At 37.6% G+C, this 26,973-nt stretch overlaps 1 protein-coding gene and 1 long non-coding RNA gene across 4 annotated transcripts in view; both read right to left on the minus strand.

Moving 5' to 3' along the window:
* LOC149789638 (uncharacterized) overlaps positions 1–26,973 on the minus strand; it is a 138,029-nt gene that overhangs the window by 54,829 nt on the left and 56,227 nt on the right. The window lies entirely within an intron of this gene.
* LOC149789639 (uncharacterized) lies at positions 679–25,795 on the minus strand. Of its 3 annotated transcripts, none has more exons than XR_016423688.1 (5): positions 25,091–25,795; positions 24,454–24,575; positions 13,626–13,740; positions 1,238–1,344; positions 679–785 (listed from the first exon to the last, which is right to left on the minus strand). It is a non-coding gene; the product is annotated as an uncharacterized LOC149789639 (long non-coding RNA). The 3 variants fall into 3 exon arrangements; XR_016423686.1 differs by lacking the exons at positions 13,626–13,740; positions 24,454–24,575; positions 25,091–25,795 and adding exons at positions 1,540–1,697; positions 2,198–2,394; positions 3,248–3,478; XR_016423687.1 differs by lacking the exons at positions 679–785; positions 1,238–1,344; positions 13,626–13,740; positions 24,454–24,575; positions 25,091–25,795 and adding exons at positions 1,365–1,697; positions 2,198–2,394; positions 3,248–3,479.

Consider the following 26,973-nt stretch of genomic DNA (forward strand, 5'->3'; position numbering starts at 1 on the left):
CCATGACCTCCCGCTTCTGAGGCGGACGCTCTAACCACTAGGACACCGGAGTGGTCAGAATGGAATTGTAACAATTACAATGGAAGCAATTTGTATTATGCTTGTTGGGGCATTCCTCACTGATGGCTGTCAGTGACATCATCATGGGAATGTGTAACAGCCACATTTTGTAAGAACAAGGTGTAGTTGGTGAACAATACAGACACTTTTCTGCCATTTCCACTGGCATCATCTCATATGATGTTATTTAAAAAAACTTCCTACAACATACTCACAACATATAAAACCTATATGCAAATCTGATGAAAGCTGCTTGTGTTTCTGAAACACATATTCCATACTGGTGGCATGAATGTCCAAATCTACATTACAAAAATGAAAACATTACCATCCATCTAGGAGTTGCAAATGTATGAAATCCTCTTGTTGGGTAGTTTTACTAACAGGCTTTACAGCAGGGCCTTCCATTAGATTTAAATGTGGCAGGTAAGTTGACAAAGTAGGGTGGGGGGTTGGGGGGACCTACCCCAATGGGGATAATTCATTTTTTTTTTAAAGTAGCATGGTGTAAAGTAAAAGTAGATGGGCTGATAAGGAATCCACTGAATTTACAGACTAAAGGTTCAGACATTTGTTTTTAAGAGAAAAATGAAAGAAGGAAACAATACAACAGATATTTTAATATGACTTTAATGTTTATTTTCTAGATTTAATTAAGATTATGAATCAGAATCAGTCTCCAACTCCACTGTAAAGTTTATCTATTACTTCTTCTGCTCAGGCACCTGCAAATTAAAACAAAATTGTAATGCTTAAATAAAGTCATATCATCTCAGCACTAGTTACATATGCAGAAGTCATGTTAATCAGCATTATAAGAATGTATGAAATTTTCTTCACTGCACTTGTGCTTCCCTTACTATCGTTAAGCCATGATACAAGATAACTTTGCACTTACTTGTCATTTCTGGCAAGTGGATGGTGCAATCAATTTGCACAAAGATGAATTTATTTCATCCAAATATTTCATGTGAATAAAATTTCCAAATGGAGGCACTTGTCCGATCAGACAAGATATATGCATATTGTAGTTAGCTGGACTCTAGCTCTGATAGTCCTGGGCAATAGGATAAGCTGATTTTGTTATCAGTTTAGAAATGCATCCGCTTTGCAAATACTATGCTTTAAAAGACGAAACTGAATCCAATATTGATGAAATAAGAGTCATTTGGATTACCTTGTTTTTTATCATTCTGCGTTGGTTGGGTGCATATTTCAGGGTCTCTGATATGGTCTCTTCCATTCCATTTGCCTTTGCTTTGCCATTAGTTTTCAAGCAGGCTTCTGCATGAGTAATACAATGTTTTAAAATAAGTTTCACAACAAAGGATGCATTGCATTTTTCTAAATGCCAGCAATAATCAATGGAATATTTTTAAAACATGTACTTTGAAATGTGTCTCAAGTTACTTTATCAATTCATTTAAAAATCTCTGGCAAGTCACATGAAAAACACAATTTAAATCAAGCCATACTTACTTATCAAAACCTGACATATCACAAGCTCTTGAAATGCTTTTTTCCCTTTACGTCCCTTTGGACTATACTCTGGCCAGTCTTTTTGTTTTAAGCTTTTTCATCATCCTGCAGACACTATCCCCAATTGTAAACCTGCCAAGGGGGCTCAAGTAGCATATCTGAAAATAATAATAATAATAATATTACTATTTTTTGATTTTGATATTATTATTAGTAGTAGTATTTCATGATCGATGTGACAAAATATGCTTGTATATAGTTATTTTTTGCCATGGTTTTGCAAGCAAATTTAATTTCTCTAACTTGAAAAAAATTTGATAACATTAACTACGCAACACAATGTACTAATAGCAATTATAAACCAAATTAACCACCGTGAATCTATTAACTTCATAAATGACATTCACTCAAGGATTGAATTAAAGTAGCCATATAATATGTAATAGTGTATATGTAGTAAAATACCTGTTACATGTTCATCTCTAAACATGTTTTGGCCTACATCCGTAAGACAAAACAGCCGACCACTACATGTTCACCCCACCCCCAAAAATAATTATACAGGCACTGCAGAACTTGCATAATGCATATTGAGGTTCACAACAGCAAATAAAGGTTATAACAGTTTTTTTAAATAGAAAATAAAGCCCCAATTTACCATCTTCTTGGAGAGTTTGGGATTCTCCTCCAACCTCTGGCAAAGGCCCTCTAGTTCCTCCACTGAATCACATGGCACTGCAAGAATTTCTTCTCTATATTCTGTGTCTGGGCCTTGTGTATGAACTTGGAGGGCCAGCTGCTCCAACAAATTCTCAATATTTGTGTCCAGTTTCATAAGTACATTGAACTGGAAATCTGTAACAGATTTGTGATGAAATTAGTTTTGAAAGATCAAGATCATTATTATAAACTCCTTAAAAAAGATCTGTACAGTGAACATGGGTTTAACAATGAAATATATTTATGAAATGAAATACATGGTTTTTGTACAGTTTATATGAAAACTTTTCCCTATAATCCTTTATTTTTGTATTCCCTGGATATGTTGTTTCACTGCTGGTGTCTGTAAAGTCTGCATTCAATGTAGATGGTTTAGGAGTCTGACTTACACAAGACAATGGTATACATCAGAAAGAAAAATAAAAAAACCAATGGAATGATGAACAGTCGACACATCAATGAAAAACAATTCATTGTTTATTTGCACAAATAAGTCTTGAACAGCATGTTTTATGACCTATAATTTAATTAATTAGCATCTCACAATGTTCTGAAATAACAGTATCTAAGCTACAAGAGCTTGTGCTTTCATGTCATAATCTTCCATTTTGCAAACAAATTTTGATGTTGAATCAATGTATACGACCTTAGCATTGAACACTAACATTCAAAATGTCTACAAGATGACAAGACTATTATCAACTGAAGTGACAACAAACCAATGAGTTTTACGTGCATTGAACATAAGCATTTTTAAATGCTACAAAATGTGTTTTTAGTGTATGGCCACAAATTACCCAACATTTTGTCAAACATAAAACAGTTCTACTACCTTAGATGAGAATTAAATTCATAAATACAGTGTATAATTGACCTACTCGTATTTAGAGAGCTGTAAATGAAATAAGAGATTATATAAAAGTCAACACCTGTAGTATTTGTTTCATTATTCTATAATGTACATTTTTTTTCCATCCTCAATACTTACTACTTGCAGAGGAACTGGCAGAGAGAAAACTTTATATTCTCCACTCCAGAGTGGATGGGGATGGTGATGGTGTTGTCCTTCTGGATGCAGCTAAGAGTATAAAGATTATCACTACTCCTTAATTGCAGTAAAAAAGAAACAAAGAAATCAGACTGGATTTTTTGGCATGTAAACAAAATGCATACTGGTTGCAATGACCACTGTATATAAAGCAGTGATACATATATCACAAAATGCATTCTTTTTTAACAAAACATCTAATCTTATATATACAGCATCATGAGTAAGTAAGTACTCTTAAACACATCTTATTAAACAGACAGAAAAATGATGAAATTTATACATACTTTTGATAAAGAATTTCCAATTGTGGCATGGTATAAAAGCAATTGATAAAAAATAAAAAGAGACCAGATAAACTAAATAGAACATACCAGCAGGATAAGAGGAAATCTTGGAGTCTGCAAAATACTCTCCATTTCAGGAGGTTTTGGATGAGATGGCTGACCAGAAAGGTTTCCACTTGAGATTTTCATCTTTAAATAATCATCCTAGAGTGCACCAAAGTCATGTGAACTTGATCCAATTCCAACATTACTGCTGCTTGAGTGCTTAGATCCAGTATTGCCTTCACTAACTGATGTTATTAATACCTCTCTCTCATCAGCATAATTTCCATCATTTTTCAAAACTCCCATTGTAAAACCTCTGCTGAAGAAACTAACACTACACCATAAGGATTTAAAGAACTACTGCCCGGTTTCTAATCTCTAATTCATATAAAAAATCTTACAAAAGGTTGTTCAATCCCAGCTTGCATCTTGTCTGAATTCAAACAGTCTTTTTAGCAATGTACAATCTGCATATCGCCCTTGCCACAGGACACAAATTGTGTCTGCAAATAGATTACACTCCAGCCCAGTTGATCTATGTTGTGGTGTTGCACAGGGGTCTGTTCTTGGACCTGTTCTCTACACTCTATACACTCAGCTGCTTTCAAGTGTCATAGATCATCATCCAGTGTCTCACCAATTGTACGCTGATGACACCCAAATATACAAATCTAGCCACCCAACTGAAGTTGATGCTACCATCCAAGGTGTAGAGATGTGCATTTCTGATGTGAAATCATGGATGACTTGTAACAAGCTGCAGATGAATGATGATAAAACTGAGGCCATTCTGATTACAACACAAAGACTTTCTCATTCACATCCTTTACCTCACACAATAAATATCAGCAACACCAACATTAAATTCACACAATCAGTACAAAACCTAGGTGTTACTCTGGACAGTACTCTCACACTGCACCAACATGTCATGAACATATGCAAGGCTGCATATCTTGAGCTGAGACGCATCAGCTCCATTCTCAGATATCTTTCAGTTGATGCCACTAAAACACTTGTGTGTTCATTACTGCTTTCAAGACTGGACTATGGTAACTCAATTCTGTCTGGTTCATCTTAATTATCTACTGCAGAGACTTCAAAAAGTTCAAAACATAGCTGCTTGGATCATACTTAGAGTACCACAATCAGAGCACACCTCCCCGCTGCTCTGTACCCAACACTGGCTATCCATTTGATCCAGAATCAAACACAACATTAGTTCTCTGTGCTACGTTTCACTGACAGACTCTAGTCCAACATACCTATCCGACCTCACCTATGTGTACACACAAGCAAGATACTTACACTCCTCTTCCGACAATCATATACTCATTATTCTCACTATGAAAACAGTCACATGGACAGCATTCTTTTGCATACCAGGGCCCAGCAACATGGAATGAATTGCCCACTGAACTTAGACACAAAGACGCAGTGATCCCATTCAAGAGTGCTCTCAAAACTACTTATTCTGACTACAAAAACAAACTTAATGACTTAATAATGTTAACTACCTTAAATATTCTCAGCATGTTTTTTTTATGTTTTCTAATTTCATGGTGTTTGTTTTTGTAATCATATCATTGTGTATGTTTTTATGTTGTCTAATGTTGCAAAGCGCTTAGAGCTTCTAAAGATTAGGCGCTAAACAAAGTCCTCATTATTATTATTATTATATTTAGCTTGGATGAATATTTTTTAAATCAGTGGCCATAACTAAAAAATGGGATTTTGTTTTATGATCATAAAAGTATGTTGGACACCATCCATGATGTACAATGCTGTCTGACATTTCTATGCACCTAAGGTTTCCATCTCAAATATTAAAGCAAAATGCATACCGAATTTGACAGATTGACGAAAATAAAAAAAAAAGCAATGCTTACCATTTGAAAAGAGGCAATGTCACTAGAATATTCTATTCAAAATGATATTAATTTTGGACACAGGGGATACCACCCCCATGTTTTCCTGACTCGTGATATGTCGGCCTATTCTGTGCACAGCTTTAAAAGATGTAATGTTTATCCATCGAGCTATAGAAATGAAATACATTTACTGTAGACTGTTTCTGTCAGCAGTTAAGTTGAGTAATTAGGTCAGGTTTATAGCTAGTTTACAAAATTCAATGTAGAATGCCAATAAATGACAAGATATATTTTTGCAAACTAAAGTGATCTTGAAAAAAGATTAGTAAAGTTTAACATTTTATAAAAAATAAGCTATTATGTGGAAAAGAAACAACAATGAAATAGGATGCAATGTGTTTACGTCTAGTTTTGGAAGGTACCGTATCTAAGGTACCGTCATAATTGTACCGTAGTTTAATGGGTGGAAAGGCCATTGAAAGGTAAGGGCAGTGCGGAGACCATCGAGTATGTTCCAGAATAGCTGAATCTTTGTAGATACATAGATCCATTCGTAACTTCAGTCCGCAAGCGAAACACTGTACTTCGTATCCCAATCCTGACTCAGGTCCGAAGTAGACAAATCCTGTTCTAGCTAAAACATACGAAGAAGGTAATCCTTCCCTATCCGTAGGCCATTTTTGAAACGTGTCCAATCGACGGGCACAATCACAATAGTTAGGTAAGAAGACTGGAAAATGGTAGGGTTTGAACTTGGAGTTCTCACTGGATTTCTCACTCGATTCTTGCTGTGGCGAAGTCATCCTTCTGGTGGGTGGCTATCTTCTTACAACCAATGTTTTATACCGACATGTCCATACGGCAAAGTAAAGTGGGTGGGAAGCCGCACTCGCTTCTGCTACACGATTTGATAGACTTTTTCCAAGGGTCGACTGACGATGTGGTGTGTGGGTAAACGTACAATCTTGTTGGGTTGATAGGTGGTCATTTTCTCTAGACTGCAAGGCTTATTTCAATACGCCAAAGTTGACCACTCGACTGGTACGATAATTCAGAGTAAGTCCTTTCACTTTACACTTCGTGTGCACTTCTCCTTGTTTGTCCCAGTATTCGTAGCCGTAATTTTTGGGACCGCCACTGACGAAACTTAGAATCTTGTCATCGGGGTGCTTGTCTGTCCAGGCTCCTAAACGGTCTCCTTCGATGTCAGGGTGCTGTTGACTCGAGTGATCGATATAAATACAACTGTCCATGTCAAAGTACAAGACACGTTCCCCTAACAGTTCTAAAGCTTCGTACAATTTTAAGCGAGCATGAGCTGTCATGTAAGCTGCAATGATGACATTTCCAAAGGGGTCATCTTCTACAAAGTTCAGATCTTCTTCGTAATTCACCAAGATCAAATCCTCACGAACGACGTCCACGTGTTTCATGAATTTGGCTTTGTCGTGAATCATCTGAAAGTAGCGGGAAGGTTCGGTCAAATACTCCGTCTTGGGTAAACACGGTCATTGTGCCATTTTACCCCACAAGCAATTTAACATCACTTTGGCAAACGATCGCCTGCCTTCGTTTTTCTCAATGTGATCTAAAGTAATGCCTTCTTGTGCCCAGAATTTCTCTCTGAATGTCTTTTGGTCTTCGGGAGTGTGACACCAGGACAGATAGCCACTGGCTTCTTGCTCAGTTTCAAAAAGGCATCCACGTAGTCTGCGAAAATGCCTTTCTGCATGGGGTCACCCTTGTGGAATTATTGTGTCTTGGGAAAGTGGCAAATTTCGTACACTTCTAACAGTTGGTATCCCATGTTCAGAGCTTTGAACAATTCTACGCTGACCCATGTCCCCGTCAAGGCCCGTTCTTCCTGGGTGTGATGACAAGGTTGATCTTGGTTGCACGTTTCAGCACAAGTACGGCACAAAGGAAACATAAGTTTGCCTTGGCAATGGCGAGGTAAGACGGGATGGTATAGGTTCGTGGGAGGCAAAACTTTGCACTTGATCAAGCCTTCGTATTGTCGAATGTTTTTTAGGTCGATGTGTTCGGTGAACAATTGTGGGTGCCCTGCAGGAAAGCAACAATATTTGCACACGTAGGGATACAGTGAACACACGTCCAAGTATTTGATTTCTTCTCCTTTCTCTTCGTCAGATTGGTACAGCAAACAGGTGGCATTGGTCCTTCCTCCGTACAAACTATCACTTGGGTTCAGGGGGTCCATGAACTGGTAACTTTCCATGAGGCGTTTAAACTCGGGATCGGTGTTCAAACGGTGATTGTATTTGTGTTCCACATTTCCACCACTTGGTATCCTTCCTGTTCTAACTTTAGGCGTGGCTGACAAATGGCCTGGTACAAGTCTTCCATGGTTCGTTGTAAGAACTGATTTTTAGTGCCGCGGTCAGGGTAACAGACGGGACATCCGTGAAATAAGCAACCGTTAAACTCGTACATGATCTTGGGGTTTTCTAAGTCCCCGCCATCGACCGAATGCATTCCGATGATCTTTTCGCCCTGTCCGTTGCGGGCATGCTGAATCCATTTGTCTTCCTTGTCGCACAAGTAATGCAACCAGCATGGGGCTTTGACTGAGTATTGACGTTTGACATAGTTGGTCGTTTGAGGACTGATGACAGCCACAGTGTTTTCAAGCATGAATCGTTGTCGGTAGACTAAGGAACACGCTTTGGCAATGGTGCAAGCCTCTTTTAAATGATCAACCCCTCCGTGTTCCATGAACAGTTCTCGAAATTTTCCACAGCATCGCCGTAAAATGTCCATGTCGGAACGACGATACTTTAGCATTTCTTCCTGAAAGTCGAAAGGGTCGGAGGCGTGAGCCTGGTACCAAGCGTAGAAAGTTTCTCGTTCGGTACGCATGTTGTCAGGGTCGTAATAGTGAGCCTGAGGCAAATGGGGTAGAACGGCGTGTTGATTGGCTTCTGTATTGAAAAAGTGTGGAAATTACCCTTTAGCCATTTCTGTCATTCCAAACATTTTAGGCATTCGACTCAAAGGCATGGCTAAGTAGCTCATCGAATCTTTAAACTGCACTTGTCCCACTTGCATGAAAATGATTTTGGCTCCGTTCAAAGTGATTTTAGGATGCTCGATGCCACGTTCCGTATAACATCTCAAAAGAAACTGTCCATCGTATCCGGAGAAATTGTGAGCCATCACCGTGGCATGGTGATGACAATCTCCATAATAATGTTCGATGTCCTCTTGGCTCCACGTCTTGTCGATGGGGTCTAAGACCCATTGTGTGAAATCGGCTAGTGTGTTCGGTCCTTGAAAGATTTTTTCACGCCCTCCAGGAATCTTACTGCAGTGAGGGCAATAACTCAAGATAGGTTCTTGAATCACTTCTCGCACGCTCGATGAGCCACGCAGAAATTAGGAATGTGAATACCGGTCTCTTGCATGCATTCGAAATCAAAAAAGATGAAATTGCCTTTCTTCTTCTTGTGACCATCCTCTTTCTCTGGTTGGGATTGGTATTTTTGCATGTAGCATTGGTGTTCCAAGTCCACGATGCAGTGACAAATGTGACATTTTTTCTTTCCTGAACATACGTGTGCCTTGGTACTGTTGATACATAGACCTTGTCCACACATTGGGCACAATCTCAGGAGTTGACAAGCACATTTCTTCTGTGAACTTTGCATCTTCAGATGTTGTTGGTAACAGGCAGGGCTGACAAATGTGCGCAGACAAGCAGGACAATGCACTGGTTCTTGCCCTTCGCTCAGACAGGGTTGAGAGGCCAAACATCCTGAGCATTTCGATCCACAATGTTTGTGTTGCTCTCGATTATTATAACCATCATAAGTCACATTTCTCACAGTAATATTTGTATCCCAGGAATCCAGTGATAGTGGTAATGGTATCGAAATGGTCATCGTGATGATAGAGGTGAATGTATTTTCCATCCTTAAAGTCTTTCCCTCGAAACAACAGAGACTCGCGCACTTCTTGAGGGTGCACTTTCAAGGTGTATCGTGGAGCTAGGGCATCTTGCAATTTTTGCATCTCAGGAATGCCACAGGATGTGTCTTTGGACAGGCATGCTTGCTGTAACAGAAGTTCTGCTTCATTTCGTTGTTTGGCTCGGTTCGATTTTCGAATGTTCTCCCAGGCTCTTTTCCATTCTACCGTGTCGTTCTTGTCGGCATAGGTTCATCCCACCACGATGGCTCGGGCTAAACACATGTGGTCTTGAAAATTGTTAATTTGGACAAGACTTGTTTTGGTAATGCGAAGGTTGTTGACCAATAAGGTCTTTCTGCATTGTCCGGTCCCTTGAGGAGGAGAGACGTGGGTCATGTCCAGTGTGGCTTTTCCATCGGTGATGTCAAACTGGTCATTAGATTGTTGCACGTGTTGAATCTTGTCCATGACTTTGGAAGTGGTCAATTCTGCAGGGCTGCTAAACTCGATCCAAACAGGGGATTTCAAGCCGTCATGTTGTATGGAAAGTCTCAAGCGATCATCTTCTTTGGGTTGACATTGTCGCTTGAGTGTGGTGAGCAAAGAATCCCACATGTCGGTGATGAACCCTTCTGCTTTCTCTAACAGTAATTCAGACTTGAAATCTTTAAACTTCACTGTGTATTTGTAAGCCGTAGTTCTAAATTTTCTAGAGGGACGCTTTTCCTTCTCTCGATTGTCATAGTACTTTTCAGGGTTGACTAAGGGTGGTAAACTTTGTTTAGAGGGTTTGGATTCTGATTCACTCATGTCCTCTTCAAAATCACTGGCATGAATTTGTGCCAAGACTTCAGCCCTAGTACGAGGCGATAGATCACGTTTCTGCCTCTTACTTTCTTCTTCTTTCTTCTCAAATGAATTGGATCATTTCATCTCGATAGCAAAAAGTCAAATGACTAAAGTTTAAACACCATGGATTAATTTATAGTCATAGCAGACCAGCGTATATAAAGGGTATGTGTCTTGTCCTTTCACTATTCATTTCACTCTCAAACTGAGCACAACGATGGAAGAGACTACCAGGATCGAACGTTTCATCAGAGCTTTGCGAGGGGTCATTAGAAAATTCTCTTCAGACCAGCCGAGGGACTACTCTCCTTCCTTTCAAGATAAAAGTCAAGATACTTGCTATATCTGTCAGAAGAAAGGGCACTGGTCTTCAGAGTGTCCAGACCGTCAAAAAAGAAAAAAAAGGGGTTAGAAGAGACAAAAGTCAAGATACCTGTTATTATTGTCAAGAAAAAGGACATTGGTCACCAGACTGCCCAAAAAAGAAACAAGAGGAGTCAGAAGAAGAGAGGGATTCTTCAGAGGAAGAGGAAGAAGAAGAGGAAGAAAACAGACAGGTGAAGAAAAAGAAACAGGAGAAGAAAAGAAGGGAAGAAAGTGAGGAGGAAGAGGAGGAAAAGACTATGACGGTGAAGAAATTTAAAAAAACAGAGAGTGAACAATGAGACAGAATAAGTCTATGAACTTTTTAAAGTGCTCTGTTGTGAATTGTGAATTGTAAATATTTATAAAAGAATAAATTAATTATAAAAGGTAAGTGTCTTTGGGTTTTGATTTTAAAATAAGAACCTACACTCACGCACACTCATACACAGACAGGTACTATTGGGTAAAATGTTTTTTTTTTAGTTATTGGCAATTGAAAGTCTATCTCTTTTCGAGAGACGTGGATGGCCCTGAAAAGGGCCTTTTTTGGTGTAAGGGGTGAGTTTAAACAATCAACTTTAACTGTCTTAAGCCTTTGCCATGGCCAAGGCCTACTTCTGGACTGCGTACTGTTGATGATGATTTTGTTGAAATCACTAAGGGTGGTGCAGTAGGCGTAGTCACAGGGTTAGAGTGTCTAGCTTGGGAAGGTCGTATTCTCTTCGGCCGTAATAAAGAAGTCTGATACATTTGTTTCAGACTTCTTAACTCCGCTAAAATGTCTAACAGTACCGTGACCGTTTGATTTTGACACCCTTGTTTCTTTGCTGCTGCGTATTATTGTTGTTGTTGTTTTCTTACCTCTTCTTCTTGCTGCTGTTGCTGTAGGAGAAAAGCTTGTTCCGCTTCCTTTTGCTGTTGTATGAATTTCTCCAATTCTTCTTTCTGTCTCTGTCTAAAATTTTCCATGTGCGGTAATGAAGGAGAAGGTGACGAAGGTTCAGGAACAAATTCTTGCAAGGTAAAAAAATCCACAAAATCCCAATTCACCTCTTCTGAAAGTAAGTCTGGGTTCCCTTGGGTAGTCTCCACCATCAGTGCACCCAAACTGATCATTTTCTGAGTTTCCGTCATGTTGAAAAACTGTCGCTTAGATTGACTGCGCACAGGCGCTAGCGAATCTATATAGACTATGTGACGTCACAGACTGCTCTCTTCGGATTGGACGTGGGCTGACTGAATTTTGTAACGCGTGTTTGGATTGGTCAACAAACTCAATCCGTTTCAATCCTTCCTCCCCCTATAAATAAGTACAGTTCACTGCATTCATTCACCTGTTACTCAGCACCCCAACATGTGGACCGATGTACAATCTTCAACGCTTGTGTCTTCGATGATGTTCCAGACGGACATATCAATGTATGTCCGATCCAACTGGACAGTTATCCACAGGACAGACACCAGCCTGTGGATGCGAAGAATCTTATGTGGAGCATCAAGGATGCCTCAAAAGAGTCTTAATCTATGGTCTTGCAGTCAGGCGCAGCCTAAGGTCAAGAAGAAGATGTCACAGATGCCCTTTATGTTAAGGGTATATTAACATAAAACCAAAGGCCCTTTTCAGGGCCATTCCTATCTCTCGAAAAGATCTTGACTTTCAATTGCCTACCCCTTTTTTTATTTTTTTGTTTAAAAAAATAATAAAAAAATAGAGACCCCTCCCTGTTTCAATTTTCGCCTGTTCCATTTTCATAGACCCATCAGGTCGGGACCTTATTAAAATAGGGTCCCGACCCTGTTCCATTTCCCCTAGTCCCAAGACAGTCCCACGATTTATTCCCCATATTCAATTTCCCTTGTCCCTAGAGTGAATAGTTTTTTTTTCTTTCTCCCATGTTAAATTCCCCTTGTCCCTAGAATGGATATTTTTTTTTCTCCCATGTTAAATTACATAGTCTCCAGAGTGGATATACCCTTTTTAACATGGAAGTTCCCTAGTCCCTAGACCGTCCCTGTTCACTACTACCACTGTCATTACCAGCCTGAAACCCAATTTAATGCCATTTGTATAAATTCATTTCAAATAAATATTATGATATAATTGAAGTGTAAAGTCAAGCAAGTATTCTGTTTGCAGATTTTACATTTTAGATATTATAGTAAAGTCATATTTTCTCTTGTTTAGTAAACTTTATTGCAACTGGTTCCAAAATAGTAAATCTTATTTAATGTTCATTCACCAGAATAGGTATTAATACAATCCCGAATTAACTGTATGGTACTAAAATATACCCTGATCTTGTGTGAGATTGTAATATACAGAACTATACCTCAAGACAACAATAATATATTGAATTTATATTGTATCAAGACTGTCATGGTTATGAACTCCAACTTTATTCAGGTTTTTTCATAATAAATGATCATCTTGTGCTATGGTTGAAAAGAAATCAAAGTTCAGTTTAACTCCATTCTCTCCACATTTGTCAGTTGTTAAGAGGCATACTCATCCTCAGTGTTATAGTAAAATGTAATCTTATTTGGATCAATCTTGGTGGTGTAATATATGAATGGAGAAAGAATATTATCATCCAGATTAAAATATGTTTTATTCAGACTCTACTAAAATTTTTAGTTGGATATGGGTTACGGAGCCTGATGTGTACGAACAAAGCAATGTGTACCATGACCTTTTTAATTTAACATTTTAAACTCCTGCAGAAGAAAGAGATTTTTTAGATCCATTAAACTGTATTAACAAAAACATTTCTTCAGTATGATTTTCAATTACTTAGTATTGACAAAACTCATATTTTAAAGTTGTTGTTTTTTTGTGTTTGGTTTGGCCTTTTATGGTAAACCAACACAAGTAAGTTATTTAGTGCCAAGGCACTTTAAGTATAGTGCCTTGCCCAAGGACACACCATGGTAGCTAACCCAGGTTGGTCTGATGGTAGAATTTGAACCTACCTTATTTCACAGGTCCAGAAAGCTAACCACTGAGCCACTACAGCTCCCCATCTTATAGTGGAATGCTGGTATACTTTATGATCAAGAAGGATGGGTTGGGGTATGCATGTTGCATCTGAAAAAAGTGATGGAATTTTTGTTTACATAATATTTTAGTCATACAATATGAATCATTTTCTATAGATTTAAGATGTATCAGATCAAGTTAAGAAAAATCATATATTCTGTTTCCTGGGAATGTACTAAAATTCACTGTTATTGTTTGATTTTTTGGTAGTAAGCTTACTTGGTATTTTTTTCTTTTTAACTTGAATACCTAATTTGTTAACATCCTATTCTAAATCTTCAGAGTTCTGTCTATTAAGTGACAACTGTTGATACATGTAGGGAAGTTTTTGTTTATATCTTTTGATTTTTGTGATTCTGGAAGTTGCAGTATTTGTTGTTGTATTATTAACCATTTCAGTAATTTAATGAATGCAGAGTATACTGCTCTATAAATGAAATTTAAGTGAAAATAATGTAAAAGTATGTTTCACTGCAAATATAAATTGTTTAAAATAATATATCATTTATCATATGACTATTCAATTGTGGTAACTAGTATTCCATCCAATATCTATATATTAAAATATGTCTTTTCATACAGCTGGTGATCATTTAGATACAAGTCCAATTGAACATAATCAAATTATCAATGCAGGTGTTTTTATTAGTAGTATTATAGGTGTTAGTATTAAGATTTCATATACAGGTATGATAAGTGTATCATAATGTTTAAATGATGCTCCTTGTTACAACATAAAATATGTTCATTGAAACAAATGGTTCACTGGTAAATTGGCAGCAAAGGTCTTCACTGAATTATGTTGCATAAACTATTTTACAATAAAACATATATGATGCATCTCAATTATGATGAATGTGAGGAGGAGGATTAATAATAATGCAATTTAAGTTATCTTCATAACATAAGTTCTAGCAGATGTATAATTTTTATGTGGTTCATCATCAGTTTGAAACTGGTCTATGATTTCTGGATCTGGACATAGCTGGTCCCCTGCTGTTGTGCTGCTATGGTCTTTACAGTTCATTAGGATATCAGTTACACTTGGTTTACATTTAGAACCCCATGGGATGGAATGCCCAGTTTGAAACTGAGAGAATGGTTAATTATCCATAATATAACTCCTGCAGTTATTATTAGGTTTGATATCAAGGTCTTTCTTTAAAAGCTTTTCAACTCAGGTTCTGTTCTACCATACAGATAAATAAAGTCAAATTCAAGGCTTTCAGATTTGTCCAGTTTGTTTCATGTGTTGCGGCAGACAGACTGTATATTGCCACTGTACCATATAAATATCAGTGCTTAGTCTGCTCTCAGTTGCTGTGGTTTGATTAGTTACAAGTGTCATCACATGTGACTAATTATTGACCAATGTAATGAAACTTGTATAATTAGAAGGCTGTATTTAAAAACTCTAAAGATCTTAAAAAGAAAATTGGATCGGGGTAAGTAAAACCTTTTACTCTGACCATTTGGCTAGAAAATAATTTTCAATAAGTTTAAATTGGATAATAGTAACATAATAATTAATTACACAAATCAGAATAAAAGCTATTTGCATATCCCCTTACAGCTGTTGCTTTTTCATAGTACTAAGTAGAATAAAGTATAGTTAAGATAGCTTTAAGCTAGAATTAAACTCAAATAAATTGCAAGAAATCAAAACAAACCCAGGATTAAAACTAAAGAAATATCCCGTCATATATATCTTACATCAAATAAGGAAACTCAAGATGGATAACAACAAAATTAATGTCACATCATCAAATAGTTATCTCAGCTGCCTGGTCAACCTAAAGGCAGATAAACTAAGGCAAACTTACTCCGAAGCAGTCTCATCCCCCCTAAGAGAAAAACGACAGATACAGTTCTTAACGCCAATTTTCAACTCGACCCCAACTGACTCGATGAGTAGACTCTACCTGTCACCAAGCGTAAACGAGAATGTGGACAATCTACCGAGTAACCGCAAAACTACATCCGACATGAGTACCCAAACTGAGGAACAATACTCAACAAGCACAAAAACAACCCAGACCACGCTGGTTAAAAACACTAGCAGCCAGGGGACTCAAACTGAGAACCTACTAGATGAAACAGAACGCCCTCACCCTACCACAAATAAAGCAGTCACACACGACTCAACAAAAGGTAAGAATAATAGGAAAACCAAATCCCAAATACCAGTTAGAAAGAATAAGGAACACACTAACTGTCAGAATACAAGACCCAGCAAGCCGGTTATGGACAACGAAACAAAGTCAGCTAAAGAGACAAACACCAGGGGAAAAAAGACCAGTCTGCAAAATATCCAAAACAAGAAACACCCCGCTGAACTGACTCTCTTCGTCAAGGGAGTAAATTCCAAAATAACGAAGTTAGCCTTTAAAACCATAGCATGGCAATTGAACAAACATCACCAAGGAGAATTCACGCTTAAAAGCACTAGAGACGACTTGCTGATAATCAAATGCACCACTGAACAACAGATTGCCAAATATATGGAAATTGAAAGAATAGGCCAAATAAATGTTCAGGTCACTAGACACAACAGAACAAAACAACACATAGACCCAAACCCCCCAAAAACACACAACAAAGGAGTCATATACGTATCAACTCAAAATAAAACCAATGAAATAGTAGACTACATAAGGAGTAAAGGACAGGAAGTAGAGAAAGCAATCCGCCTAAAAACAAGAAGGGGAAAGGATAGCACTGCAGTGGTGCTCTTTTTAAAGGGCGCCACCCCAGAAACTATCAAAATAGCCGAAAAACTCGAGGCTAAAAAAATTTTTGCTTTCAAAAACAAACCACGGTTCTGTGGCAACTGCAAAAATTGGGGGCATTACTCTAAGAGTTGCGGAAACCTATTCCGGTGCAATCAATGTGGTCTTCACCACCCAGACCGGAAAACATGTAGCGCCACCAATCAGCACTGCGCTAACTGTAGTGGTAACCACAAACCAAACCACGCAGAATGCCCCAGGGCTCTTAGAGAAGCCCTATTAGTCGAATATATGATCTCCCATGGGGTAAACTATAAGCAGGCCAAAACAAAAATCAGGGTACCAAAAACAAAATAAATAGGTAGCACCGTCACTGGTAGGAAACACGCATAAAACGAACACAACAGTAAATTAAACAAACTATTAAGACTTTTTGCACTAGAGATGGATTCCAGAGCAGAAATCAAAATATGGCAATGGAATGCACGCGGCCTTAGGGCCCACGCTGACCAACTAAATAACAAAATACTTGAACAGGAAAGAAAACCAGATGTTATATGCATACAGGAAACCCACCTAAATGATACCTCACGTATCCCAAACATCATAGGCTACAACACCAAATACCTAAAGCATCGATCCCCCACAGCAAGAGGAGGGGGGTTAGCAACCTTTGTTAGAGATGGAATTGCATCAGAAATGCATAAATTAACAGATAGTAGACTGCCCAATGACTTCGAAATACAGATAGTCAAAATAACCGCTCAAACTAAGCAGGTACTAATCGTTAACCTCTATGAAACAAATGAGCAGCGCAATTTAAGTGCAGACGAAACAATCAAAATGATTAAAGACTGTGGAGAATGGGTGGTAATATGCGGGGACTTCAATGCGCACAATGAACTATGGGGGAGTCAAAAGACAGACATTAAAGGAAAAATTGTAGAAAAATTTGCACAAAAATGCAACTTAGTTTTTCTAAACAACGGAATGCACACCCGGATAGATGACAGAACAGGCCACACATCAGCAATAGACCTATCTCTATGCACACCAAGATTAGCAGGCATTTCTGATTGGCAAGTTGATGAAAGCGACCCTATGGGAAGTGACCATTACCTTATAAATATAGAAATACAAATTAGAATACCTCAAAATAAAGCATCCTTCACACCAAGATGGAAATACGAACAGGCCAACTGGATTAGGTTCAAACAGATAGGTGACTCAATCGACCCAGAAACCATATATCACCGGGACATTGACACCTTTAATGACAAATTAATAGAAACCATTAACACAATGGTCCAAGAAACAATTCCTAAAACTAAAGGAGTAGCACCCAAACCCACGGTGCCCTGGTGGAATAATGAATGTAAAATAGCAATTAAAGAGAAAAAAGAGCTCTAAACAAATTCAAAAGAACTAAAAATAATAGGGACTTTAACTACTACAAGGAAAAGGAAAAAACTGCCAAACAAACTATTATGATAGCTAAACAAAACTCATGGGGAGAATTCTGCTCAAAACTAGATATTAACACAAAATCGAAGGAGGTGTGGTAAAGAATTAAAAAAATGAGAGGCAAAACTAAATCAATAACCCCCAACATACCTGGACAAAACAACAAACATAAGGCAGAATTATTCGCAAACTATTTCGCCAACATGTGCAGCAATCCCAACTTAGAGGATAAGTTTAAAAATCATAAAAGGCAATTTGAGGAAAGCAACTCTGACAACATAAAGGAAGCAGGAAATAATGACGGCCCACTAAACCTTCCGTTTACAGAAGCCGAATGGAGAAAGGCCCTCGCCGGCAAAAAGACCACATCCCCCGGGGAGGATACTTTGGGGTATGAAATGTACAAGAACCTACCCAAAAAACTTGTCACAATTGCACTTAACCTCATTAATAAAATATGGGAAACCGGTACCATACCTATAAGATGGAAAAAGGCAGTAGTGGTCCCGATTCTTAAGCCTGGAAAACCCTCAAGCGATATAAAATCATACAGGCCCATATCACTAACAGACAATATATGTAAAATAATGGAAACTATGGTAAACAACAGGCTGAAATACCATTTAGAAAGCAAAGGACTACTAGCTAATACACAGAGCGGGTTTCGCAACTACCGAAGCACAATAGACCAACTCATGAGACTAGAAACCGCTGTCAAATTAGCATCTAGAGAAAAATTTAAAAAATCCAGATATGTTACAGCCATCTTCTTAGACATGGAAAAAGCATATGATCTAATGTGGACTAAGGGACTGATAAGTAAACTTAAACCATACGGAATAACTGGCAATATATACAAATTTATTGCTAACTTCCTAACCGATAGAAAGATACAAGTCAGACTAGGACAAGACTACTCCGAACAATACAAACTGGAAAATGGCACGCCACAGGGAAGCGTAATCAGCCCAACTTTATTTAATATAATGATAAACGACCTGGAAACAGCGGTAAAACCCAACCACCTTGACTTATCCCAATTCGCCGATGACAGCGCTGTATGGAAAACTGGCAACCTGGCCAGCAGAGAAACGACCAAGCACTTACAAAAAGGACTAAACGATATAGGAAATTGGACAGATAAATGGGGATTTAAATTGTCACCTCTAAAAACAGTAGGCATAGTTTTCAATCTGGGAGGTGGCCACCCCCCACCCACTCCAAACTTAACCCTAAAGGGGGTACCCATCAAATTCGAAAAACAAGCGACACTCCTAGGTATGGTATTCGACCACGAACTCACGTGGGCAGCTCATATCCAAGAACTCGTAATGAAGTGCAAACGAGACATCAACCTCCTCAGAAACCTCAGAGGGGTGAATTGGGGGGCTGATCAAAAAACACTCGTTACCCTATATAGAGCACTTATAAGAGCAAAATTGGACTACGGTTGCCAGGTATATGGAGCGGCGAACGCCACGTTACTAAAGAAACTAGACACAGTCCAATCAAAAGCGTTAAGGGTATGCACCGGCGTCCTAAATGGTACCCCCACACAAGATATCTTAATAATAGTAGGAGAACCCCCGCTAGACCTAAGGCGGAAGGAATTGATGCTGCGATACTTGACTCGAATATCAATACACCAACCCAACCACCTCACGCTACAAGCCCTCTTAGCATGCGACAAACCATTCGATACAAAAGGAAAAAATAAAAAAATACCTAGTGGGAAAATAATTATAGAATTAAAAAGGAAATTTCAAATCGCAAATATCAACCCAGCAAAAATAAGGTACTACCCAGACCCCCCGTGGACCTGTCCCACACCACAAATAGATCTTAGCTTACGTAAACTAGGACAAAAACAAAATGACCCGATAGGACTAAGAGCATCAATACTAACGTACATTGACAACAAATACGAGACATACACGCAAATCTTCACAGATGGATCAAAAACCAAAAATCCAAATAAAACTGCAGCAGGGATAGTGATCCCAAATGTAGATGTCGCCGTTGGAAAAAGACTCCCAGACCAATGCGCTATATACACGGTAGAATTCATGGCAATACTAATGGCATTAACATACGTAAAAACATACCCCACAACTAAGGCAGTCATTCTAAGCGACTCTTACAGTGTACTACAATCGTTAGCAACGGACCAATCCAAGAGCAGACCTAATATGATTAATCATGCAAGATCGCTACTTAAAGAGATTGAAAAAAACAACAAACACGTTGAATTCGTATGGATGCCCTCTCACATCCTAATCCCAGGCAATGACAAAGCAGATGCAGAAGCAAAAAACGCCACAAACGAACCAAAAGCCCAAAATATAGCATACTGCGTCACTGAAATCAATAGCATTATCCGGAACAAGATCAATGACATGTGGCAAGAGCTATGGGAAAAATCGGATGCAAACAGTCTAATACACACGATGATGAAAAAAGTAAGTAGAAAAGTCGAAAGTCCGACCTTCAAAAATCCATACGATATAACAATAATAAATAGAATAAGAACAGGTAAAACACTATTGGCAGGATGCGCAGGGAAACACATAAAAAGGGGACCAACCGAAAACTGCCCCTACTGCCCAACTCCAGAAACAATCGCACACTTAATAAATATATGCCCCAAATACAACCAGGAAAGGGCCGAACTAAAATCTCAACAGGAACAAATAGGAGAACGGTGGACATACCCGGAGTTACTTGTGGCAAAAAACAATAACATAGGAATGACCTATAATAACATCATGACATTCATTAACAAAATAGGCAAAAGGGGACAAATCTAAACCGAATGAAGGGTTGGGTATAAAGAGAGACCATGTAAAGAAATTAAAACCAATAAACCTAAAAGATCGAACCAAAAAAGAAAAAAAACAATCAAAATATTACAAATCACTGTTTGGGAATTGTGACGGCCGGCTCGGGCTAGTGGGTTCACAGACTGACACCGCCGCTCATAACCCGAACAATAAAAACCAGATAAGGACGAATATTACAAAATCACTGTTTTGGAATTATAACGGCGTGCTAGGCCCCGTAGGTTCAAAAAAAAAAAAAAAAAAAGAACAAAAGGAAAAAAATTTAAAAAAATTAAAAAAAAATATTAAAAAGTAAATCAAAGACCAGTCAAAATATTACAAATCACTGTTTGGGAATTGTGACGGCCGGCTCGGTATCGTGGGTTCTCAGACTGGCACAGCCGATCATAACCCGAACAATAAAAACCAGATAAGGACAAAATATTACAAAATCACTGTTTCGGAATTATAACGGCATGCTAGGTCCCGTAGGATCAAAAAAAATAACAAAAATATAAAAAAATAAAAATAAAAAAAATATACATTAAAATAAATCACAAATAGCTAAGCTAAACAAAAATAACAGGTAAATAGCCAAGTGGTCAAAGCGAAGGGAAACAAAGGCAATCAAACCACCTCCCTCGAAGAAAACATCTCACGGCGAACATGGCAGTATCAAAAGGACGAGAAGACCAAAACAGAAACGGACACGGGATAAGGCAGAAAGAGCTGAAATAAAGAAGAGCAGGAAAAGGCACAGAATGAAGTTAAACGTCCTAAGGCAGTAAAAGAAGAAAGAACAGGACACTTGCAGACCTTGGGGAATGAAGGCAGAAACAATGAAAAGAGTATGCCTCAAATAATCAAACCACCCCCACCCCCCAGTATGAAAAGAATTGCCTTCCCGAAATCAAACAAAAGAAATAAGGCCACCCCCCCACACATCTACTTATAAGTGTGAATGAGAAAGTGAGTGTGAATGTGTGTTGTCGGGATATGTGGGAAAAGCAGAAAAACGAACAAAAATGTCTATAGCCATCACACAAATATAGCATACACACTCCCTACCCACCTTTTTTTTCTTTTCTTTTTTTTTTTTTTTTTTTTTTTTACAAACAAATTTTACCACATAGGGCTTTCATTCTGACAAACGAAAGCCCTCTTTTGACCAACAACTTACTGGCCCTGAAACACACTGATTGGTTTAAAGCCACACGTACGAAATACTTAACCAAATTGAGATCTCCAAAACAAAATAAAGGGCTACTAAAATCCTACTAGATGTGAAAAAATTTTCGGAAAATTCAAGTACGCAAAGTATACAAAATTTAATAGACCTTACAAAAGATAGGAAAATTCACAACTCAGGAAATCTGAAGCGTATGTGACAATCACATGTTTGGCAAGATAGTACAGGAATAGCCCAATAAATATAGGGAACTGGGCATTGATTGCAACGAAAATTTAATAATACTGCTGCTGGTGTGCTTCGGTTACTGCCTGAAATGAGAGAAGAAGGAGATGCAGGATGCAGAAACAGACCACCAACGGAGTACAGCGATGGAGAAGGTTGCAGCGACGAGAGCCTGGGCGGGACCTTTTGGGGCACCTGGGCTTCGGCTTGCTTGCTTGGGGGCATTGTATAAGTAGCGGTTAATCGCTAAATTCAAAAAGTACACAAACGTGTACAAACTAAACAGTCGCACATACCGAAAGGTGCACGCGACTTTAATCCAATGAATGGATGAAATGTGTGCTAGAGGGTAGGGTTAGCAGTTATACTCCCAATTATGTTTGTGATGAGCAAAAGCAGCTGCACAAATTTGAGCTTTTAGTTTGGTTCTGGTAGGGTCAAAGGATGCAGGTACATTTTACATTCATTTTTTACTAGAAATAGCTATTTTCAATATTTTTCTGTGACAAGGCAACTAAAAGAATCAGTATGTGCCTTATGCATGAATAAAGTTCACTAGTACTATAACAAATTAGCATACTTTTCATCACCCCTCTACCATCAAGATTTTTTTATATTTACCTCTGTAGCAGACACAAATAAAAGTCGGCAGCTCATTTGCAGACTAAGTTACGCATATGATCTCCAATGCTCATCTAACTGTGACAGGCAGTCACCAACAAGCCAACCTATTTCCATGCCTAACTCAAAGTAAATCTGAACCACATTATAGATTTAGCTTATGTGTAAATTTATAAATGCTAGTCTTGTGATAATTAGGTTCATGCCTTCTACCTTAAAAATTAGAGGGATGTCAAAATACGAAACTATCCAGTGAGACCTATGATGTTAATTTTAATCCCTATGGGATTTGTGACATAAAAAACCCAAATGCTTTATGTATTAAAAGGTAACTAATGGGGGCAGGATCTGCAGTGAATCAATGGTTAGCATGCTAGACTCCTGATAAAAATGTTTGTGTTAAAATCCTGTTATCAAGTCAACCAGGTTACCTACTGCAATGTACCCTTGCCTTACTCCAATTCCCTCAGTACTCAGTAAACAACTAGTGTTGCTGTACATAACAAAACCAGTCCATATTGATTTTACATATTTTACTAAATCCTGACAAAAATAATTATCTAAATAAAGAATGATTAATATGTGATGGTCTCGCATGTAATCAAACTCTTCCAAGCTTTTAATGATATGAACCGATTTATCAATGTTTATCAAATTTGCATGAAAAACTATTTCTTATTTGTCATCAAATATGTTCAATGTTTTGATCATATAAGCATTTCTGCTACATTAGATCAAAATAATCTTTTTGTCAGAAATAGAGCCCTTATAGTATTTGCAAGGTCAACCAATCAGATGCAGAATTTGAGTTTAATATGAATGAATATTTTTTTTACAAAATTGCTCTTTTGCTATATCTTGATGAGATAAATCTATTCACCAAGTCTGATAAAATTAATGAGAAATAGTTTTAAGAGCAGTAGCAAGAATGGCTAGTGAGATGTAGAACCACCACATTATATGCATAGATTTTGCTTATAGCCTCAGACATACAAGCAAATAATTAAACAAGTCAGGTCTAAATTGGATCATAAACACTGTTGTGTAAATCATAAGAAACTCTGCCAATCAGATGCAAGGTCACTTCACTACCATACCTTTATCACACTCATAATAAGCATCATTGTGAAACTTGACTATATAAGCCCAATGACCAAGCATGATCAAACTTGAATCAGCAGTAGTGGTTATAACCTCATGTATTTGTATGCATCTTCACTTCTTCAATCTAGATCTCATTTATATAAGCATGTATTCTACGTTTAGTAAAAACTGCACTACATGTATAAATATTGCATGCGGTGGTAACATACTCAGATGAAAGATCACCTTATTATTATTAATGGTTAACACTCATCAAACTTCAAGGACAACTTAATGATTTTAGCCTATATTGTGGAAGTATGGCTTTTAGGCTGGTTAAAAAACTCAACTAATCTTATACATGATCACATGTATATACTTGGATTTTGCTCATTATTAGATTTATCCAAGATGTTGATTTAAGCCCAAAACCAAGTTTTATATAAACAAATTGATCAGAACTATGGACTCCAAAGTAGCTAATTTCTTACTGTTGAAAGACACAAGGGGATGTGAAATAAATAACACACTCTGGACCATTACATAAACCCACTTAGCCTTTTGACCAGTTGAGATAAAATATCAACAATAATGTTAAATAAGATTGATAAATTATGTTTTCTCACATTACCTCTAGCCCTTTTCAACATGGATGGTATTTTTCTTCCACATATGTCAGCTCTTAATTAGTGGCCCTTTCCCATCATGAATGTTGTAGGTGAAACTCTCAGAATTAGGCTTTTTAATTTATATCTGTAGAAGAAAAAAACTATTGGTCTGCATATATCAATGTCACCATTTCTGTATTAGATTAAAATACCATGTGTGTGTGTGTGTGTGTGTGTGTGTGTGTGTGTTAATTTTAGAATTTAAGCAAACTTGTCTCCATGTGTTTATTTTAAAACTGATGATGATAACACATAACAGGTTCAATGGATAAAATGTTATTTCTTACTTCTTACAACTGCTCATTATATCTGAATTTACATTCAATGTTTGTTTTAATTAACATATTTGGGATAATGGGCAAATTATTTATTTTGTAGTTTATCATTATATCATTTACCAGTCTTTTATCATTCAAATATGTAAAATATAGTACCATTATACTTACTTCATATTCTATATGATATCCCAGCAATACATATTAAGCAGATAAGTGCAAATAAAAATGTTCAGAATGTAAAATTTACTCCAAGCTCAAAGAAGATCAGCAAAAGATAATATCCAACAAATTACCAAACAAAAAGCGAAGTTAACGCAGTTACCTTTATTATGATGTCTCCAACACCAACGGTACTGTACAGCTACGTCTTGTGAGTTTTACCGTCATCTTGTCTTTCAAACCAGAATTAATTTCTTGAGCTCTTACAAAATGAAGAAACTTTTAAATACTATAATTTAAGTAGCTTCTTTACATGCCATCAGATAAATTATAGCACAGTGTTATGTCTGTCAGCAAAACGCAACTTCACATTTGGACGGCGCGCTCTGTGGGCATCGCCGACACAGCAACTGACATGAATTCTCTATTAGCAGACAATGATTCGGAATAAATCCTTCGCAAATCTAACATTCTCGATTTTTCATAGTTCCACTTTTCATTGTTGCATCTGTTTGATTGTACAATTGCTAATGATGTTCAATGAATCAACTTCAATTCATCTGCTGTCTGAAATCCCGGTTCAGTTGGTATTTTCTTCCGCGCATGATGCCGTGTAAATAAAAGATACGGTCGACATTCAAAGTGGTTTAGGTTAATTTATTATTTTTCTTTATTAAGGTCATTTGCAGAAAGTGTTTCGCTAGGGTGAGAAAAAAAAATATAACAAAAAGAAAACTTTCTTTTCCAACGCTAATACTGTATATATTTCAATTTGTGATTGATGCTATAAATAAAAAAAAATGATAATAAAGCATTTTAGCCCGTGGCTTCGGCACGGCACTCGTTTTTGTGGGTTTTTTAAAATGTTGTTAGTGTTGTTTTGGGGTTGTTTTTTGTGTGTGTACCACACTAAAAAACATACCAGGTATTAGGCCTAACGTAGGAAAAGAAATTATCCTCTATTTATTACTATTCTTACTGTCAAATGACGCAAAAGTGATCAAATTGCTATTAAGAGTTTGTTTTGTATAACACTTACCGCTCGTTTTCCTCGAGATAAAGCAGCCACTTCAAAATGATTATAAAATCTGTGACAGATGAAAAACGTGGTTTAAATAATTCGTAATCGCCTGCCTTAAAATACTGTAGGAATTTGCTAATGTATTTCATGGCCCTCGTTTGAATAGATACCAACGATCATGTATATCGACCAAAATTTGTATATTCCTGCCCACAATCATGTATTTTGTATTAAACCGTATATTACACGAGCGCTCTGTGGCAAACTCGGGGGGGGGCGGAGGGTCTCTATTATACCCAGAGGCGTAGCTATGATATTTTGCGTCCGGGGACGAACTATAAAATTGGCGCCCCAGCCCCCTCCCCGTTTAATCACATTTTTGAATATTACCCTTGTTTACTTATTATAATGTAACGTTGTAAGCCTCATTTTGGCGCCCCTGTACCTTGGCGCCCGGGGACATATGTACTCCCCCCCCCCCCAGCTACGCCTCTGATTATACCTGCTGTATCAGTTGAGAAATATATTGAACAGATCAGGCCCCAATACTCTCGCTCTGAAAAACATTAAAATAATTATATGCAGAATATCGGTAGGTCTCCCTCTTGCCGAAAATGTCAGCACCATATATATTTTGCAAGTAATGTAATGGGTATAATAACACACACACACACACACACTTTTTTGGGAGTGGGGGGGGGCAACGGACAGATGCCCCCATTTCCAAAAAAAAAATAAAAAGTATTTTATATTTGTGTATTTCCCCCTCAGATGTGTTCTACGTTTTATTAAAACAAAATTTTATATAAAAAATTTAGTTTTTAGAATTTTTGATGGGGTATTTATGTTTCCATAGTGTTATCTAAAGGGTTGTTCGTCCGAGTCTGGTTTCCCTCACCTTGCTCGAAGTTCATTCCCTTGAAATGTTTTGTAACCTTTGCTATAAGTCGCCTAGGTCTCAGTGTTTGCTATATGTAATGGTGTTATATTGTGTGTATGCTATATTTTCTTTATGTTTGAGACAG

This window comes from Sinohyriopsis cumingii, chromosome 10 (assembly GCF_028554795.1).
Source record: "Sinohyriopsis cumingii isolate HCF-2022 chromosome 10, ASM2855479v2, whole genome shotgun sequence".
In the NCBI taxonomy this organism is placed as follows: Eukaryota; Metazoa; Mollusca; class Bivalvia; order Unionida; family Unionidae; genus Sinohyriopsis; species Sinohyriopsis cumingii.